This window comes from Bombina bombina, unplaced genomic scaffold (assembly GCF_027579735.1).
Source record: "Bombina bombina isolate aBomBom1 unplaced genomic scaffold, aBomBom1.pri scaffold_421, whole genome shotgun sequence".
Classification (NCBI taxonomy): Eukaryota; Metazoa; Chordata; class Amphibia; order Anura; family Bombinatoridae; genus Bombina; species Bombina bombina.
This window is the reverse complement of record NW_026510719.1, coordinates 32726-52673: the sequence shown is the minus strand read 5'-3', so window position 1 is coordinate 52673 and position 19948 is coordinate 32726. Positions and strand designations below refer to the sequence as shown.

The following is a 19948-nucleotide window of genomic DNA, read 5'->3' as shown; positions in this document are numbered from 1 at the left end:
GTGAACGAAGAGAAGAGTTCTCTCTTACCACTCACAAGAGTTCCCTTCTTGGGGACTCTTATAGATTCTGTAGAAATGAAGATTTACCTGACAGAAGACAGGTTAACAAAGCTTCAAAATGCTTGCCGTGTCCTTCATTCCATTCAACACCCGTCAGTGGCTCAATGCATGGAGGTAATCGGCTTAATGGTAGCGGCAATGGACATAGTACCCTTTGCACGCCTACATCTCAGACCGCTGCAATTGTGCATGCTAAGTCAGTGGAATGGGGATTACTCAGATTTTGTCCCCTACTCTGAATCTGGATCAAGAGACCAGAAATTCTCTTCTATGGTGGCTTTCTCGGCCACATCTGTCCAGGGGGATGCCATTCAGCAGACCAGATTGGACAATTGTAACAACAGACGCCAGCCTACTAGGTTGGGGCGCTGTCTGGAATTCCCTGAAGGCTCAGGGATCATGGACTCAGGAGGAGAGTCTCCTTCCAATAAACATTCTGGAATTGAGAGCAGTTCTCAATGCCCTTCTGGCTTGGCCTCAGTTAACAACTCGGGGGTTCATCAGGTTTCAGTCAGACAACATCACGACTGTAGCTTACATCAACCATCAAGGAGGGACAAGAAGCTCCCTAGCGATGATGGAAGTATCAAAGATAATTCGCTGGGCAGAGTCTCACTCTTGCCACCTGTCAGCGATCCACATTCCTGGAGTGGAGAACTGGGAGGCGGATTTCCTAAGTCGTCAGACTTTTCATCCGGGGGAGTGGGAACTTCATCCGGAGGTCTTTGCCCAAATACTTCGACTTTGGGGCAAACCAGAGATAGATCTCATGGCGTCGCGCCAGAACGCCAAGCTTCCTTGTTACGGGTCCAGGTCCAGGGACCCGGGAGCAGTCCTGGTAGATGCTTTGACAGCACCTTGGACCTTCGGGATGGCCTATGTGTTTCCACCCTTCCCGATGCTTCCTCGATTGATTGCCAGGATCAAATAGGAAAGAGCATCGGTAATTCTAATAGCGCCTGCGTGGCCACGCAGGACCTGGTATGCAGATCAGTGGACATGTCATCCTGTCCACCTTGGTCTCTGCCTCTGAGACAGGACCTTCTAATTCAGGGTCCTTTCAAACATCAAAATCTAATTTCTCTGAAGCTGACTGCTTGGAAATTGAACGCTTGATTTTATCAAAGTGTGGTTTTTCGGAGTCAGTTATTGATACCTTAATACAGGCTAGGAAACCTGTTACCAGAAAGATTTACCATAAAATATGGCGTAAATACTTACATTGGTGCGAATCCAAGAGTTACTCATGGAGTAAGGTTAGGATTCCTAGGATATTGTCTTTTCTACAAGAGGGTTTAGAAAAGGGTTTATCTGCTAGTTCCTTAAAGGGACAGATCTCAGCTCTGTCCATTCTTTTACACAAACGTCTGTCAGAAGTTCCAGACGTTCAGGCTTTTTGCCAGGCTTTGGCCAGGATTAAGCCTGTGTTTAAAACTGTTGCTCCACCATGGAGCTTAAATTTAGTTCTTAACGTTTTACAGGGTGTTCCGTTTGAACCCCTTCATTCCATTGAAATCAAGCTGTTATCTTGGAAAGTTCTGTTTTTAATGGCTATTTCCTCGGCTCGTAGAGTCTCTGAGTTATCAGCCTTACATTGTGATTCTCCGTATCTGATTTTTCATTCAGATAAGGTAGTTCTGCGTACTAAACCTGGGTTCTTACCTAAGGTTGTCACTAACAAGAATATCAATCAAGAGATTGTTGTGCCATCATTGTGTCCTAATCCTTCTTCAAAGAAGGAACGACTTCTGCACAATCTAGATGTAGTCCGTGCCCTGAAATTTTATTTACAGGCAACTAAAGATTTTCGCCAAACTTCTTCCCTGTTTGTCGTTTATTCTGGACAGAGGAGAGGTCAAAAAGCTTCTGCTAACTCTCTCTCTTTTTGGCTTCGTAGCATAATACGTTTAGCCTATGAGACTGCTGGACAGCAGCCTCCTGAAAGAATTACAGCTCATTCCACTAGAGCTGTGGCTTCCACTTGGGCCTTTAAGAACGAGGCCTCTGTTGAACAGATTTGCAAGGCTGCAACTTGGTCTTCTCTTCATACTTTTTCCAAATTTTACAAATTTGACACTTTTGCTTCTTCGGAGGCTGTTTTTGGGAGAAAGGTTCTTCAGGCAGTGGTCCCTTCCGTATAAAGATCCTGCCTGTCCCTCCCGTCATCCGTGTACTTTAGCTTTGGTATTGGTATCCCAGAAGTAATGATGACCCGTGGACTGACTACACTTAACAGGAGAAAACATAATTTATGCTTACCTGATAAATTCCTTTCTCCTGTAGTGTAGTCAGTCCACGGCCCGCCCTGTTTTTTATGGCAGGTCTAAATTTTTAAATTATACTCCAGTCACCACTGCACCCTATAGTTTCTCCTTTCTCGTTTGGTTCTCGGTCGAATGACTGGGTGTGACGTAGAGGGGAGGAGCTATGTGGCAGCTCTGCTTGGGTAATCCTCTTGCACTTCCTGTTGGGGAGGAGTTAATATCCCAGAAGTAATGATGACCCGTGGACTGACTACACTACAGGAGAAAGGAATTTATCAGGTAAGCATAAATTATGTTTTTTTATCCAATTTCAGCCAGGTACCCTTGGTATAACTTTTAACTGGGTCAGTTTTTACCAATATGTCCCTTAGGGATCTGGATCTCCTAAAGCCAATGCGGGGTGGGGGCATTTGTTGAAACGGTAAGGCGGGGTCCGTGTTAATGACATGCCAATTGTCCTGTAGGTGTTGGCTGATTTTCTGTTTGTCCCCAGTATAGGTGGTCACAAAGGTCATCCTAGGGGTATTTTTATCATCCCTATTAGTATCTTGATTAGTCAATAGTTGTGTTTTTTGTAGTTTGTTTTGGAGGATAACCCCGCTGTGTGAATCTATTAGCCATTTCAATTAGTTGTAGATCCTTGTGCGAGTCCAGAGAGTTATTTCTAATGACCCTTTGTAGTTGCGATTTTGGTAATGCGCTTTTTAGCGCTGGGGGATGGCAAGATGTGTAGGATAGGAGTGAATTCCTATCTGTATCTTTCCTGAATAGGGTGGATTGTAGTTTCTCACCATCCTTAAACAGGCGTATATCCAAAAAATCAATAGAGGCAAAAGAATAGTTAATTTTAAATTTCAAAGCCATAGATGCACTGTTTAGTTGTTGGAACCAAACGAGTAGTTCTTGTTCTGAACCGCTCCACACCAGTAGCAGGTCATCTATATAGCGTTTGTAGAATTTAATCCGCTGGTCTTTGAATAGGTCCGTATCTGTTGTTTCAAAGTGTGCCATGTAGAGGTTGGCATATGACGGTGCCACATTAGACCCCATGGCGGTCCCTTGTTTCTGTAAGTAGAAATGCTTTTCAAACTTAAAATAGTTTGTTGTTAGGCAGAATTCTAGTAGATGGATCAGTACCTCCACAGGTGGCCCCACATAGGGGTAATGTAGGAGGTGTTGTCTTGTAGCTTCTATACCATCTCTGTGGGGTATAACAGTATAAAGGCTGGTGACATCCAGGGTCACCAGCAGATCTGTATCAGTACAAGAAATGGTGGATAAGCAATCCAAGAGCATAGAAGAATCACGTATAAAACTCTCCATATCCCTGACCAAAGGCTGCAAATAGTAATCCACGAATCTTGCGATGGGTTGGAGAATGGAGCCCATAGTAGAAACAATAGGTCTGCCAGGGGGGGACACCATGCTTTTGTGGATCTTTGGTAGCGTGTAAAGGATTGGAATAATGGGGTGATTCACAAGTAGAAACTCCAAAGTTTTCTGGGAGATGATGCTGTGCTCTGACAGTTCTGTAAGGTAGGAGTCAATTTCTGCCTTGTAGGTGTCTGTGGGATCACCCCTGAGCCTGCAGTATGTTGTTGTATCACTTAATTGGCCAAGAATTTCAGTCCTGTAGTCACTGTAATTTAAGAGTACCAGTGCTCCACCCTTGTCCGCCTCTCTGATGATTATGGAGTCGTCCTCAGTGAGGAGTTTGAGAGCCAATCTTTCTTCCTTATTCAGGTTGTTAAAGGTGCTGTATCTGTGTTCAGCAATGGATTTTTCCATACCTGAATATGCCAAACGTGCATAGGTCTGTATGCTAGCGTTTTGTGAACCAGGGTCATAGGTTGATTTTTTGTGAAAGGGTTCCATTTCAGATTCTTGTCCCTGGAATCTTTCCTTGAGGCGCAGTTGTCTCTGAAACCTTTGTTGGTCCACAAATAGTTCAAAACTGTCAGTTTGGCAAGTCGGGATAAACGAAAGTCCTTTATTGAGTACACGGAGTTCTATTGCGGTTAATATGTGGTTGCTGAGGTTAACCACTATGTCCTCTGCTAAAATCTCCGTTGTCGTGGGGGTCAACGGAGATTTTAGCAGAGGACATAGTGGTTAACCTCAGCAACCACATATTAACCGCAATAGAACTCCGTGTACTCAATAAAGGACTTTCGTTTATCCCGACTTGCCAAACTGACAGTTTTGAACTATTTGTGGACCAACAAAGGTTTCAGAGACAACTGCGCCTCAAGGAAAGATTCCAGGGACAAGAATCTGAAATGGAACCCTTTTGCAAAAAATCAACCTATGACCCTGGTTCACAAAACGCTAGCATACAGACCTATGCACGTTTGGCATATTCAGGTATGGAAAAATCCATTGCTGAACACAGATACAGCACCTTTAACAACCTGAATAAGGAAGAAAGATTGGCTCTCAAACTCCTCACTGAGGACGACTCCATAATCATCAGAGAGGCGGACAAGGGTGGAGCACTGGTATTCTTAAATTACAGTGACTACAGGACTGAAATTCTTGGCCAATTAAGTGATACAACAACATACTGCAGGCTCAGGGGTGATCCCACAGACACCTACAAGGCAGAAATTGACTCCTACCTTACAGAACTGTCAGAGCACAACATCATCTCCCAGAAAACTTTGGAGTTTCTACTTGTGAATCACCCCATTATTCCAATCCTTTACACGCTACCAAAGATCCACAAAAGCATGGTGTCCCCCCCTGGCAGACCTATTGTTTCTGATATGGGCTCCATTCTCCAACCCATCGCAAGATTCGTGGATTACTATTTGCAGCCTTTGGTCAGGGATATGGAGAGTTTTATACGTGATTCTTCTATGCTCTTGGATTGCTTATCCACCATTTCTTGTACTGATACAGATCTGCTGGTGACCCTGGATGTCACCAGCCTTTATACTGTTATACCCCACAGAGATGGTATAGAAGCTACAAGACAACACCTCCTACATTACCCCTATGTGGGGCCACCTGTGGAGGTACTGATCCATCTACTAGAATTCTGCCTAACAACAAACTATTTTAAGTTTGAAAAGCATTTCTACTTACAGAAACAAGGGACCGCCATGGGGTCTAATGTGGCACCGTCATATGCCAACCTCTACATGGCACACTTTGAAACAACAGATACGGACCTATTCAAAGACCAGCGGATTAAATTCTACAAACGCTATATAGATGACCTGCTACTGGTGTAGAGCGGTTCAGAACAAGAACTACTCGTTTGGTTCCAACAACTAAACAGTGCATCTATGGCTTTGAAATTTAAAATTAACTATTCTTTTGCCTCTATTGATTTTTTGGATATACGCCTGTTTAAGGATGGTGAGAAACTACAATCCACCCTATTCAGGAAAGATACAGATAGGAATTCACTCCTATCCTACACATCTTGCCATCCCCCAGCGCTAAAAAGCGCATTACCAAAATCGCAACTACAAAGGGTCATTAGAAATAACTCTCTGGACTCGCACAAGGATCTACAACTAATTGAAATGGCTAATAGATTCACACAGCGGGGTTATCCTCCAAAACAAACTACAAAAAACACAACTATTGACTAATCAAGATACTAATAGGGATGATAAAAATACCCCTAGGATGACCTTTGTGACCACCTATACTGGGGACAAACAGAAAATCAGCCAACACCTACAGGACAATTGGCATGTCATTAACACGGACCCCGCCTTACCGTTTCAACAAATGCCCCCACCCCGCATTGGCTTTAGGAGATCCAGATCCCTAAGGGACATATTGGTAAAAACTGACCCAGTTAAAAGTTATACCAAGGGTACCTGGCTGAAATTGGATAAAAAAGGTGTATTTAGGTGCATCGGCTGCACTACTTGTAGTGCCTTAACAACTGGCAATTACTTCACGCACCCACATAAGAGGAAAAAGTACTACCACAAATACAGATTAACTTGTACCACTACACATATAGTTTATTTGCTACACTGTATTTGTGGTCTTTTTTACGTGGGTAAAACGACAGATGACCTACGCACAAGAATGGCTAACCATCGGTCGGCCATCAGATTGGCTATAAAAAATGGAACTTCAGAGCAACCGGTGGCACGCCATTTCGCCAACTGCAACCACACAGTCAAGGACCTCAGGTACACTATTATTGACCATGTCCCTCCCCTTAGCAGGGGGGGGTGACAGAAATACACTTCTACTTAGAAAGGAAGCCCGCTGGACCTATACTCTGGAGACCCTAATACCAAAAGGGCTCAATACACATCTAGATTGGAAGGTGTGTTTGTGATTTTTGACTTTGGGACTCTATCAATTTCCATTTTGATAGCTCTAATATGTATTTACGTTTACAAATGTTTACAATGCTTGATTAATTGTAGTTCATATTTGTGGTATACAATGAAGTATGTCTGATTTAATCTGCTCTTACATCCTCCCATATTTCATCCACTGGAGGGTCTGCCACCTTCTCATTGTATTATATAACTTTCATTGTATTGTATAACTTGTATTATATAACTTTCAATGTACTATATAACTTTCATTGACAATCCCCTAGGATGATTTTTACATGCATATAGCCAACCAGGTGCCGCTTCTGACCACATTACATTACATGCTTTGCTATTTTTTGACATCAGGCACGGGCTTTACTTGTTGCTTGGCTGACATTTCTTTTTACTTTTTATCGTTATTTAATAAGCCTCTTCTCAGCGCTGTAATTTAAATGCTTATGGTAGCTGTTTGATTGGGTTGCTATGGCAACCGACCGGTAACGCTGCCTTGCTGCTTACAATGACGTTCCCGGTTTTTCTCTTCCCCCCCCCCCCCCGATGTTTCACAGCGCTGGAGAACATAATGGACCTTGGTATGTGATATGCCTTTTTGACTATATACACGCACATCGCTATATGTAATAATTAGTAAACGGACAAATGTAACAATTGAATACATAGCGCCGTGATGTTGCACTTCTCTGTGCATAACTACTCTCCATTGTCTGCTACTGCTTTGCTACATAGTTTTATGGCCCCATTTCCTTGTATACATGGGTTGCCATGACAACCAGCAGACAGAGCCTTTTTGAATTTCCCGTTTTTTTCTGCAACTGCCATTTTCTGCAACTGTCTTAACAAATATGAACCCTGGCCCTTACAGACATTGGTATGTACATGTGTATATATTGGTTACTAATGCTTTTAGGGGGACACACATCATTTGTAGACCTTTGAATTATTGTCAATTATTTTCAATTACTTGCAATTATTTGGTTTAACAATGTTGACTGTTGGCTTTTCTGCAGCACAGTGTACACATAGCCTCCCCTCCCCCCCCCCCCTCTTCTGAGTTTCTGACATGCCCATATGTTAACACAGATTAACACACATTAATGCCTTCAATGCCTTTGATGCACTTTACCTATGTATTTATGTGCTTTCATGATTTATTGATTTCATGTTTAAAGATGCTGATCTTATTTGGATAGGAACTTTGATTTGTTCTATACAATGTATTAAACTTATTTAACTTATACATTTTGTATTGCCCTGCTTATGACCAATCTTGTTGGCTTTTCTGCGGCACAGTGTACACATAGCCTCCCCTCCCCCCCCCCCTCTTCTGAGTTTCTGACATGCCCATATGTTAACACAGATTAACACACATTATGGCTTCAATGCCTTTGATGCACTTTACCTATGTATTTATGTACTTTCATGATTTATGGATTTCATGTTTAAAGATGCTGATCTTATTTGGATAGGAACTTTGATTTGTTCTATACAATGTATTTAACTTATACATTTTGTATTGCCCTGCTTATGACAAATCTTGTCCTGCTGTTCATTTTATGTATTTATGTTCACTATTTTTGCTGTTTGGGTCTGACTCATTTGTTGCCATGGGGGTGTCCTCACTTGTGGGAGGCACCTTACTGTGGAGAGCATGTGATTGGCTGGCCCACCTTTATAAGGGTGTCTGGTGTGGGTTTTTGCTCATATTGTATTTTGTATGTCTGAGGAAGGGGCTAATCCCCCGAAAACATTCACATAATTGGAATAAAACTTTGAAAAGTCCTGGTGAGTGCACTCTTCATTACTTTCTATTTACCTATCTGCTGCACCATGGGCATGTGATTTGGATTTCTGGAGTGCTTGTCTACTTTGAACTATATATATATCATCGAAACATGAAGCACTCCAAAGGTCTTGTATACTGATCACCTTTATTTGTGAACGTTTTCGGGCATAAAATAGCCCGTCCTCAGACTTACAAAGTTACAAAAACTTACCACCAAGCTGTGCTTATAACCACCACCAAACAATTGTGTCCACGCTCTCCACGGTAGATGCGCCTCCCAGAAAGAGTGACGTCATCATCCATGGCAACGTGCAAGGGACAACAAAACGGAATAAAATGAGCAGATCACAAAATAAACAGATCACAAAATAAACTAGACAAATATGCATCCTGTCATAGCGCATAAAAGAAAAAGTTAATTACATGTGAGATTCACTGCAGTGTTATCAACGCCGCTCCTAGTGTGCCTGGCTATGCGGTTGCCAAGGGTACCAAAACAAACCAGGCTGAACTGTCAAAAAAAGGGACGGCACACGAGGGGGGCGTGGAAGAGAAGCCGCTAAACTAATTATAGCCACATATTATTATGCAATATACATCAAAAAAAGGCATGTTTCCAAATTACAAAATAGTTCTAACACTCAAAAAAAGAAACCCCTAATTGAACCAATACGCAAATCAAAGCTATATAGCTAGGTTGCTAGGCAACCAAGAAACATAAGAAATTATTATTGGAGGTATCAAGTACGATCAAAAAAGGGGGCAATATTTGTAAAGTACACCGCTCAACAGAAAATGGCATTAACACCTAGGTCACCAAAAATATAGTGAATGAAACTCAGGGAAGCCAGACTGTACAGTGGTGTCCTTCACAAATCAAAAATAAAAATAAAATTATTTGCAAATATATAAAGAATAATAAAGTGGTCATTTTAATATTAATACAGTAAAATGTTAACTAAACTCAGCCAAAAAAATTAATACATGTTGTCACATAACTTAATCATCAGCAAAACCAGATATCACAAGTAAAGCAAATAAAATCTCAGAAATAAATAGTGGATCTCATAAATTTATAAACTATACACATATTTTTATTGATGTAATTGAATGATTCAGGACTCCCACAAGAGACACCAATACTGAATGGAGGTTATAAGAACACATGCCAATCCAATTGGGTGTTAAGTCCATAGGGAACAAGGGTATTCAACTCGAATGTCCATTTTGCTTCCTTTTGTAGAAGCAAACGGTTTCTGTCCCCTCCTCTTGGCAATGGCGGTACATGATCAATGATTGTGTACTTAAGGTCCATCACGCTGTGCTGTAGTTCCAGAAAATGTCTGGCTACCGGTTGTTCCGATGAACCCTTTTTAAGAGCCACCTTAATTGCAGAACGATGGTTTGCCATACGTGTACGCAAGTCGTCGGTAGTCTTACCTACATAATACAACCCACAAATACAATGTAGGAGGTATATTATGTGTGTAGTGGTACACGTAAGTTGAAATCTATGTTTATAGATTTTGCGTTTGTGTGGGTGGGTGAAACATGAGCCAGTTATCAGTCCTCCGCATGTTGTGCAGCCGAGGCATCGGAAGACTCCTGGTTTTTTGATGTCTAACCATGTAGATGATCTGTAACTGTGTATAGGGTCAGTTTTGATTAATAAATCACGTAGTGATTTCGACCTTCTGTAACCCACGCTAGGTGGTTCAGCTTTGTACAAAGGTAAGGATCTGTCAGTGTTGATGATTTTCCAATATTTTCTTAGGATGTCCATGAGGGGACCCTTATCACCTGTTAATGTAGTCACAAATGTCATCCTTTTAGCCTCCTCCTTAGGCTCTCTGTCTTTGCCCTGACAGATGTTGTCACACTGTTCGGACAATAATTTTCGAGGATAACTCCTTGTTTCAAAGCGTTGGACCATCTCTGTCAGTTGTTTGTCTCTGGTGTCAATTTCCGAGTTGTTCCTAATAACTCTAAGCAATTGCGATTTAGGCAATGCTCTCTTTAAAGCAGGAGGATGGCAGCTGGTATAATGTAATAGAGAATTTCTATCAGTGTCCTTTCTAAATAGTGTCGACTGGATTTTACCATTCCTTTTATATAATCTGACATCCAAAAAATCGATTTGGGTTTTACTGGACACCATTTTAAACTTCAGAGCCGTGTTGGCTTCATTGAGTTGTTGGAACCAAGTCTCCAGGCTTTCCAATGTTCCAGACCAAATCAGGAATAGGTCATCTATATATCTCTTAAAAAAGCGAATATTATTGACCTGAAAAAGCTTGGTCCCAAACTCCTCAAAATGGGCCATAAAAAGGTTGGCATATGATGGGGCCATGTTAGACCCCCATCGCCGTGCCTTTCATCTGTAGGTAAAAAGATTGTTCAAATCTGAAGTAATTGGTGGTAAGGCAGAACTCCAGTAATTGAAGTAATACTTCAGGAGGGGGTCCAATATAAGGATATCTGGAAAGATGAAAGGAAATTGCTTGTAGCCCTTCCCTATGGGGAATCACAGTATACAGACTAGTCACATCTAATGTGACTAGCCATATATCTTCATCCATATCCTCAAGACCCTTAAGCATATCAAGAAGTGCCGCAGAATCTCTCAAGTATGAGGGTGTTTGATATACAAATTGTTGTAGAAACTTGTCCACAAAAGTAGCAATGGGTTGTTGTAATCAGCCGATGGCAGACACAATAGGTCTGCCCGGTGGAGGTGAGATTCCCTTGTGTATTTTAGGGAGGGTATATAACACTGGAGTTCTTGGGTATGTCACCGATAAATAGAGATAAGTATCCCTGTTGATGAATCCTTGGTCATATGTCAATTTAACATATTCATCCAACTTTTTCTTGAATGCATTAGTGGGGTCATGTGGCAGTGGTCTGTATGTATTGTCGTCAGCAAGTTGTGACAAGATCTCTGTCCTGTAATCTTTATAGTTGAGAATGACCACTGCCCCACCCTTATCTGCTTCACGTATGATTAGGTGTTAAGAGTGTAAAGAGAAGATATGGCCTAAGCGATAAGGAAGAAGGTAAAAAGAGAGATTGAAGAGAGGAGGGAGGGGAAAAAGATAGTTAAGAGAGAAAAGGAAGAGATGATTATTAAAAGAAAATCTCCAGGTCTGCTATGACCTTCCATGACTGTCAGCACTCTCTTTCTCCAATCTCTCTTCAACAACTTTCTATTTCTATGTTAATCTATTACTGTGTATATAGCATTATTTAATTTGTTAAGGTATAAAATAAAAAAAATATTCAAAATGATCACAATAATGTGTTTCACAAAGACTAAACATATGCAAAGAGGGGGTGTAGTAATGGGTGTGGGAAGATAGTGGGTAGGATCAGAAGTGGCGAGTAACATTTTGGCCCGGCTACTAGCTTACGACTTGAAATTTTGAATATATATATATATATATATATATATATATATATATATATATATATATATATATATATATATATATATATATATATATATATATACCGCACTCACAGACCGGACTGGGTACACATCCTAAGCCACAGAAAGCTGCAAAGTTCCCAGTAACTCAGGCAGTTAACCCCAGATCAGCCTGGGTGGCAGGCCCGCAGGGAAGCATTACAAACATTATCAACACAACACACAGAAAACCTGTACTGGAAGGTTACCAGTTGGTTTGTTTGGAAGTATGCATTGTGTGGGTGCTGGTTTAGGGTCCCAGGAAGGGGGAGACCTTGTTGTGGTCCTGGGCTTGATCCTTTGGCGCCAAATGTAACTGACTTCCCCCAGTTTTGCTTTTAAACATTACTGTGAATCTTCTGGCGAGTGTCAGGTTTTACTGTGTGGTGTGTGTATATGTATATGTGTGTGTATGTATGTATGTATGTGTGTGTGTGTATATATATATAGGCAAAAAATTGGTGTATGTGCACTCTCACCAACGTTCAACAACTACCAGGGTGCTGTACTGTGAATGATAAAAAAGCAAAAAGAAGCACTCACTGGATTTTCATCAAAAAGTGACCAGAAATTTAATGTAGTTTGTGACGTTTCGGGACAACAACAGTCCCTTCCTCTGACAAATAAACACTGAACAAAAGCTGCCTTAAATAGGCTCCCAAATACACTCCCCTCAGGTTCAGCCAATCCAGGCTGAATAATTAAACACACCCATATAGTGACCAATGAGAAAACATAATACAAATTGTGCATGTGACTGTTATAACATTATTGAAAAAAATGCTTTAAAAACAAATTCCCTTTGGACCCCAATGCTAGTAGTCATGCCCTCTAATTACAATAAACATCATATGTGGTTATCAATCGTCTAAATGAATGCAAAAAATCATAAAGTCGTCTATTGTTAAATAACCAATCAAACATTGGATTGCAAAACTCGACTTGCAATAGGCTCCAATTCGTCATTCCTCCTACTGCTGATCCGCCCCTTGTTGCCAGGGACGCGATCAGCTGTACGTCTATAGCCATCAAACAAAATACTATGCTACCGATCAGCCCCTTATTGCTAGGGACGCGATCCACGGTACAACTCTAACACTCGAAAAAGACACGCATCACCACACACAGTAGCGCATATACTGCTGAGTTACTTGTTACATGCGCCTTTCTAGATACTATGTAGCCGATCGCCCTGTAGAAAACTATCAAACATGTCAACAAAGAATTGTCCAATGGCAAAGTGCCATGTCGAAAAATGGGCGTATATATAGGAGCGTGCATGCCTCAGTAGTAAATATGCTAATATCTAATACACCGCAATCCAAAAACCAATGGCAAAGTGCCATGACGAAAAATAGGCGTACATATAGAGGCGTGCATGCCTCAATCGTAAATATGCTGATATATATATATATACTGTGTGTGTGTATATACTGTGTGTGTGTGTGTGTGTGTATATATATATATATATATATATATATATATATATAATGTGTGTGTGTATATACTGTATGTGTATATATATATATATATATATTTATTTATTTCATGTAAGTGGCAAGAGTCCATGAGCTAGTGACGTATGGGATATACATTCCTACCTGGAGGGGGCAAAGTTTCCCAAACCTCAAAATGCCTATAAATACACCTCCCACCTCACTCATACTTCAGTTTTACAAACTTTGCCTTCGTTGGAGGATGGTGAAGCAAGTCGTGCTCGATTTCTTCTGTGAAAGGGGCTTCTAAGCATTTTGAAGCTCAGTTCCTCTCAAAGTACAGTGTTTGTCTGAGGGATATGAAGGGAGTATTTGCCTAATGATGCCATGTTTTCACCTATAGGAAATCTATTCTAAGGCTCTCTGTATATTTGGTTGTGGGGATTCATCTGCCACCTCCCTTTACAGATCGACATTATACTCCTCTACCATTACCTCTGCTGATATGTTTCAGTACTGGTTTGCTGTATATGTGGATGGGTGTCTTCAGGTAAGTATATATCTTTTGTTAAGATACTCTCAGCTATGTTTGGCACTATATTTTTAAAGTTTTAAATATATATTGCATATATTTGCCATGAGTCAGGTCTATGTTTATTTCCCTTTGCAGTCTAACAGTTTCAGCATGGATAATTATTTTTGGGAGAAATTTAGTATATTTTTTACTTACTTGAGGTTTCAGCTAGTTGTAACTTTGGTCTGTTTTTTTAAATTTTCTCGGCCAAATAAGGCTCACAATGGCGCAAAATACTTTTATTTATTGCGTAATTTTTGGCGCAAATTTTTTGGTGCGAAGGTTGCATTTGTTGTGACGCGAGTCACGTAATTTCTCGCGTCTTTGTTGACGCAATTTTTTTTGCCGCGAACTCGCGCCTGTTATGACGCGAATTGTGTAATTTCCTGTTAACCTTGGTGCTAAAAGTTTTTTTTCTCAGCATTTGCGTCATCTTTGTTGGCGTCATTTTTGGCCACAAAAATGTTGTTATATTAAGTCTCTCCCTCTTTTGCTCTCTGCTTTCATTTGTTACAGAGGGCTATGATATTTGCTTTTGTTTTTTATATAAGCATTTTTTCCCATTCCTGAAACTGCTATTTTGAGGAAATTGGATACTTTGTTCAAATGTTATTTTTTTTCTTTTTTGTTACATTTTTCAAGATGTCTCAAACTGATCCTGCCTCTGATATTACTGTAGGAACCAAGTTGCCTGAAAACAAATCTACCAAAGCTAAGTGTGTATGTTGTAAATTGGCTGATCTTCCTTCTTCAGCTCAAGTATGTGGCACTTGTTATGAGAAATTGTTTCATGTTGATATAAGTACAAATACATCTACTGTTAAACCTTCACAGTCTAATGTGCATAATATTACTGTAGATATAACATTATATTGCTGCAACCATAGAGAAGGCTATGACTGCTATTCCGCCTTCAAATAAACGTAAAAGGTCTCTTCCTACGTCTCATAATTCTGATGAAGTTTGTATTGACCAACAGTATACTGAAGTATTGTCTGCTGATGAGGACTTCTCTGACTCAGAGGATCCTACTTCACACTCTGAATTTGATAAATCTTCCTTTCTTTTTAAGATGGAATATATCTGTTCTTTGTTAAAGGAAGTATTGTTTACTTTGGGTATTGAGGAATCTAGTCCTCTTGATAACAATAGCAAACATTTGAATTCTGTTTTTAAAACTTCTGAGGTTACTCCTGAAGTTTTTCCAATTCCAGATGCTATCCTTAATATGATTACTAAGGAATGGTCTAAGCCTGGTACTTCTTTTAATCTTTCTTCTAGGTTTAAAATGTTTTATCCTTTACCTGTGTCTAATTTAGAACTTTGGGAGAAAGTCCCTAAAGTTGATGGCACTATTTCTACTCTTGCCAAGCATACTACTATTCCTATAGAAGATAGTACTTCTTTTAAAGATCCCTTAGATAGGAGGAAGATTGAATCTTATCTTAGGAAGGCATATTTACATACTGGCTATATTCTTAGACCTGATGTGGCTGCTGCTTCAACTTTTTGGTTGGACAATTAAGCAGAGCAGCTATTGGATCCTGATTTGTCTAACATCGTTGTTTTACTTCAACATGCTAATCATTTCATTTGTGATGCTATATTTGATATTATTAAGATTGATATTAAATCTATGTCTTTAGCTATTCTATCTAGAAGAGCTTTAATGCTCAAATCATGGAATGCAGATATGGTGTCTAAATCTAGATTACTATCACTATCTTTTCAAGGTAATAATTTATTTGGTTCTCAATTGGATTCTATTATCTCCACTATCACTGGGGGTAAGGACATTTTTCTGCCCCAAGATAAGGAATCTAAGGGTAAATTTAAAGCTCCCAATCGTTTTTGTTCCTTTAGTCAGTCTAAGGAACAAAAAAACACTCCTTCCCCTAAGGCATTTGGTTCCAATTGGAGACCATCCACAAATTGGAATAAGTCCAAGCCTAATAAGAAACCAAATACAGTCCCTAAGACTGCATGAAGGTGCGGCCCTCAATCCAGTTCAACTGGTGGGTGGCAGACCAAAATTATTTCAAGACATTTGGGCAGATTCTGTCCAAAATCAGTGGATTCAGGATATTGTTTCTCAGGGGTATCAAATAGGTTTCAGAATAAGACCTCCCATGGGAAGATTCTATCTTTCCCATGTTCCAACAAACCTTGTGAATGCTCAGGCTTTTCTGACGTTTGTTTTACATCTAGAGCTTTCAGGGGTGGTTGTTCCAGTTCCTCAACAGGAACAGGGTTTGGGTTTTTAGTCAAATCTGTGCATTTTTCAAAGAAGGAAGATTCCTTCAGACCAATTCTGGATCTGAAAACTCATTTTCTAAGAGTCCCAACTATCAAGATGGTGACTATAAGGACTATTCTACCTTTTGTTCAGCAAGGTCATTTCATGTCCACAATAGACTTACAGGACGCTTATCTTCATATTCCGATTCACCCAGACCACTATCGGTTTCTGAGATTCTTTTTTCTAGACAAGCATTACCAATTTGTCGCTCTTCCATTTGGTCTAGCGACAGCTCCGAGAATCTTTTCAAAGGTTCTCGGTGCCCTTCTATCTGTAATCAGAAAGCAGGGTATTGCGGTGTTTCCTTATTTGGACGATATCTTGGTACTAGCTCAATCTTTTCATTTAGCAAAATCTCACACGAAACAACTTGTGTCGTTTCTTCAAAGACATGGTTGGAGGATCAATTTACAAAAGAGTTTCTTGATTCCTCAGACAAAGGTCACCTTTTTAGGTTTCCAGATCGATTTAGTGTCCATGACTCTTTCTTTGACAGAAAAGAGACGAATGAAGTTGGTGTTAGCTTGTCTAAACCTTCAGTCTCTATCATTCCCTTCAGTGGCTATGTGCATGGAAGTTTTAGGTCTCATGATTGCAGCATTGCTCATTTTCATATGAGACCTCTTCAGCTTTGCATGTTGCACCAATGGTGCAGGGATTATACTCCGATATCACAGTTGATATACTTAAGTCACAACATTCGGCAATCTCTGTCTTGGTGGTTAAACCATCACCTTATTGTTCAAGGGGCCTCCTTTATTCGTAAGATTACCAATCAATATTTTAGAACTCCGTGCTATTTTCAGAGCTCTTCAGGCTTGGCCTCTATTGAAGAGAAAACTTTATATTCAATTCCAGAATGACAATATCACTACAGTGGCATATGTCAATCATCAAGGAGGGACTCTCAGTCCTTCAGCAATAAACGAAGTATCTCTGATACTTTCTTGGGCGGAATCCAACTCTTGTCAAATTTCTGCAATTCATATTCCAGGAGTAGACAATTGGGAACCGGATTATCTCAGTCGTCAGATTTACATCCGGGAGAGTGTTCTCTCCATCCAGATGTGTTTTTTCAATTGGTACAGATGTGGGGTCCCCCAGAAATAGATTTGATGGCCTCGCATCTGAACAAGAAGCTTTCAAGATATCTTTCCAGGTACAAGGATCCTCAGGTGGAGATGGTAAATTCTCTAGCATTTCCTTGGTTTTACCAACCTGCTTACATTTTTCCGCCTTTGGTTCTTCTTTCAAAGGTGATATCCAAGATCATAATGGAACGATCTTATGTGTTTCTGATAGCTCCAGCTTGGCCTCTCAGGTTTTGGTATGCAGACCTTGTCAAGATGTCCAGTTGCCAACCTTGGCCACTTCCTTTAAGGCCAGACCTTCTGTCTCAAGAGCCGTTTTTCCATCAGGATCTAAAATCTCTAAATTTGATGGCATGGAAATTGAACGCTTAGTGCTTAGTCATAGAGGTTTTTCTGACTCAGTGATTAGCACTATGATACAGGCTTGTAAGTCTGTTTCCAGGAAAATGTATCATCGGATTTGGAAAACCTATATTTCTTGGTGTTCCTCTCATAATTATTCTTGGCATTCTTTCAGAATCCCTAGGATTTTACAGTTTCTTCAGGAGGGTTTGGATAAGGGTTTGTCTGCAAATACTTTGAAAGGACACATTTCTGCTCTTTCTGTCTTATTTCATAGAAAGATTGCTAAACTTCCTGATATTCACTGTTTTGTTAAGGCTTTGATTCGTATTAAACCTGTTTTTACATCCATTTCTCCTCCTTGGAGTTTGGAAAAACTTGGTTTTGAAAAATTTGCAGGCTCCTCCCTTTTTGAGCCTATGCATTCTTTGGATATTAAATTACTTTTTTGGAAAGTGTTATTTCTTTTGGCTATCTCTTCTGTTAGATGAGTTTCTGAGTTGTCTGCTCTCTCTTGTGAGTCTCCTTATCTGATTTTCCATCAACGTAAAGGACTTCATTTACATTTTTGCCTAAAGTTGTGAATTCTAACAACATTAATAGGGAAATTGTTGTTCCTTCTTAATGTCATAATCCTAAGAATACTCTTGAAAGGTCTTTACATTCTTTGGATGTGGTAAGAGCTTTGAAATATTATGTTGAGGCTACTAAAGATTTCAGGAAGTCTTCTAGTCTATTTGTTATTTTTTTCTGGCTCTAGGAAATGTCAGAAAGCCTCTGCCATTTCTTTGGCATCTTGGTTTAAACTTTTGATTCACAAAGCTTATTTGGAGGCGGGACAGTCTCCGCCTCAGAGAATTACAGCTCATTCTACTAGATCAGTTGCCACTTCTTGGGCTTTTAAGAATGAAGCTTCAGTTGATCAAATTTGCAAAGCAGCAACTTGGTCTTCTTTATATACAAAATTTTATCATTTTGATGTGTTTGCTTCTTCGGATGCAGCCTTTGGTAGAAAGGTTCCTCAGGCAGTTTTCTCAGTTTGATTCTGTTTTCTTGACATTTTTAAGAAAACTTTAATTATTTTTTTGGATTTAATTTCTCAGCTGAATTAGCTGTTTTTATTTTATCCCTCCATCTCTAGTGACTTGTGGACTTCAACATCTTGGGTATTATATCCCATACGTCACTAGCTCATGGACTCTTGCCACTTACATGAAAGAAAACATAATTTATGTAAGAACTTACCTGATAAATTCATTTCTTTCATAGTGGCAAGAGTCCATGAGACCCACCCTTTTTTGTGTTTATGATTTTTTGTATAAAGCACATTATTTTTTATTTTTTTTTGTATGCTTTTTACTCCATTTTTACACCTCACTTCTTGGCTATACGTTAAACTGAAGTATGAGTGAGGTGGAAGGTGTATTTATAGGCATTTTGAGGTTTGGGAAACTTTGCCCCCTCCAGGTAGGAATGTATCCCATACATCACTAGCTCATGCACTCTTGCCACTATGAAAGAAATTAATTTATCAGGTAAGTTCTTACATAAATTATGATATATATATATATATATATATATATATATATACACACACACACACACACACACAGTGTGTGGCTGTGTACAGAGGCTATACTATCATGTCACTTTTAAAGTGGTTTAGTTTCACATGGCCAGTTATATTAGATAAAAACAATTCTAGTTCAGAAAAGCTTTGTGTAACCGTGAAATGGTTTAAGCTACAGCCTGCTATGTATTAATTGGCATTCAAGAAAAGGTTACTTGTGACAGTCAATAAATTCTAAATCCCAGTAGGCTTGAATGCTTGCTGTGGCTTTTATGTGGATTTCATTCTGGGTTTAATATTTAAGTAATTATAATATACTATTTAAATTGTTAAAATGTGTTAAGAGCTGAAGATGGGCAGAAGAACCCAGAATATACTGTACTGAAATGTGAATATTTTATTTTTTTTAGAGAATTTGATATGTTGATTTCTCTTCCCCTCTTAAGCATATTTTTAAATTTAAATGTTATGTGATAATTACTTAACTATTAAACAAGTAATGAAATCCACATAAAGGGCTAGATTACAAGTGGCACTCTAACTGTTGCACGTAAGCGATACGATAGTAACGCACTTATTACAAGTTTAAGGTAAACCCGTTTGCTCAAGTGCAATTGAATTTTGAGCCATGTGTGTATGTGTGTATATATGTATATGTGTGTGTATATATGTGTATATATATATATATATATATATATATATATATGTGTGTGTGTGTATATATATATATATATATATATATAT

At 39.6% G+C, this 19948-nt stretch overlaps 1 protein-coding gene across 1 annotated transcript in view; it reads left to right on the top strand.

Annotated features, from left to right (window-relative positions):
* The window catches only part of LOC128643342 (SANT and BTB domain regulator of class switch recombination-like), a 91182-nt gene that overhangs the window by 40764 nt on the left and 30470 nt on the right, over nucleotides 1-19948 (top strand). The window lies entirely within an intron of this gene.